Below are 2,371 nucleotides of genomic sequence, written 5' to 3'. Positions count from 1 at the left end.
CTGTGCTAGACAGTGATTAAATTTTATAAGGTATTTAAATTAAGTTGTATAACTTCACAGAGAATTTTAACCCACACCTGTCTTCAAATATATGCTTTTCACTGCACTAATATGGGCGGTTATGTCTTTTTTCGCTGTAGTTCTTGCTGTTTGTTTTGCTTCATTTTTATTACATAACTATCATTTCTGTACATTTCTTACTTGCACTCTACAAGAAAGGTTAAAAAAAAAACATGGACACTAGGGAAAGTGGAAAGGGTAGAGGAAAGGTAATAAGGGAAAAGAAAAAATATGAAAAAATGGAAATAAAGTGTTTGTAAATGGGGAGGCCAGGAGCGGGTGAAGGGAAGGCAGGGACAAGGGGAAAAATGAGGACCAAGACCTGTCATGTAAAGGTACAAGATCCCAATAATGAATGTAACTGTACTGTATACTAAAAATGTACCAGTAAACTAAAACAAAAAACAAAAAAAAAAAAAAAGAAGGAAAGTGCAAGAGGAACACTCTAAGCAGTGGAGGTAGGGTATGCAAAGACTGGATAAAAATGTTAAAATAACATGAAAAAAAAAAACATGGACACTATTTGCAGCTTGACCGCTGCAAATATGAAACTTATAGCTGTCCAGGACCCACAGCGAGCAGCAAAATCTATCTCTTTCATAAAATTGCATAATATCAACACATAACCTATGCAGATACTCCTGAATAGTTATCATTGTTAGTTTACTTGTAATACTGAAAATAATGTAAATGCTATGTAAATGTACTTATGCTATACTGCTTAAGGAGTAATAGTCTTTTTTAAAAGTTTGTACAAGTTGTAAAAATGCATTTTTGTTCTTAAATACTTTCCAGTATATACAAAGGACTGAATGTAGCCTTATTCTTTAAATTTGTGATTTAAGATCTGTATTCTACAAACCATAAAGTATTGATGAAAGAAAGTAAAGAGGGCAGAAAAAGGATATACTGTATTCATGGAGTAGAAGAGTTATTATTGTTAAAATACACCATTCAAAGGGCTAGGCATTTAGCTCAGTGATGCTGCCACCTGCCTTGTAAGCACAAAGTCTTGAGTTGGATCCCCAATGCAAATAAAAAATAAATGAATAAACAAACAAACTTAAAGTACATTATTCAGAGTTATTTACAAATTCAGTGTAAGCCCTATTAAAATTCCAATTACATTTTTCTCAGAAAAAGAAAAAAATTCTAAACTTCATGTGGAGCCACAATATCCCATATGATCTAAGAAATCTTGAGTGAGAATAAAAATAAAAATAGAAATATTTTTATTTTGTGCCAGGGATCAAACTCTGGTCCTTGTGCTTTCAAGACAGTGGCACCGCTGAGCTAAATCCTTGGCCAGAGAATAAATATCTTGAAGGCATCACACTGTCTGATTTTCAAATTTAGTATGAAACTACATTAAACAAATCAATACAGTACCAACATCAAAACTGACAAACAGACCAATAAGCAAAACAGAAAGCCCACAAACCTCACATTATAATCAATGGACTTCCAACAAATGAGCCAAAACTCACATCTTGAAATGACACTATCTTCCATAACTGATGCAGAGAAAACTGGATAGCACGTGTAAAAAAAGTTAAATTAGACTCTCATCTAACAAAAATCAACTCACAAATGGATTAAATATTTAAACATCACAACCAAACTTCTGAAAACTATCAGAAGAAAACATAGGGAAAACTACTTGGAATTGGTCTTTTGAATTTGATCTAAACACATAGGCCACAAAATGAAAAAATAGTAAATGGGATTGTGGCTCATAAAAATTTCTGTAGAACAAAGGAAATAACACAGTAAAGTGACATTTATACAATGGGAGAAAATATTTGAAAAACTATATATTGGGTAAAGGTTTATTATACAAAATGTTTAAAGAATTTGAATACTCAACACAAGAAAAAATAGCCCAATTTGAAAGTAGGCAAAACCTAAAAAGAAATTTCTAAAAAGAAGAAACACAAATGGCCTCGGGTAATGAATAAATGCTCATTTACACTAATCATCAGAGAAATGTAATGAGAGATCACAATGGCTGGTATAAGAAAGACAAAAGATAATTATTGCACAATAGATTAAAGGGAACATTATTTTTTAATCTAAAAGCAATTGAGGTACTTAATTCCTTGCTTATATTTTATGGATGATGGTTTATTAGTTAGCAAGTTCCTTTTGTTTCAGATTGTTACATGGATATATAGCACCAGAAAGGCACATTTGAAATCTCCAAATATTTAACTTTTTGGTCTTTCCTTATATCAGTACCTGAGTGGGAACTGTGAGCTCTGAGTGGAAGTTTCTGGGGAATGGGGTCTGCCCTTGATGACCTATGGTAGAC

This window comes from Fukomys damarensis, unplaced genomic scaffold (assembly GCF_012274545.1).
Source record: "Fukomys damarensis isolate Sample0158 unplaced genomic scaffold, DMR_v1.0_HiC HiC_scaffold_6, whole genome shotgun sequence".
Classification (NCBI taxonomy): Eukaryota; Metazoa; Chordata; class Mammalia; order Rodentia; family Bathyergidae; genus Fukomys; species Fukomys damarensis.
Note: the sequence above shows the minus strand (reverse complement) of the source record.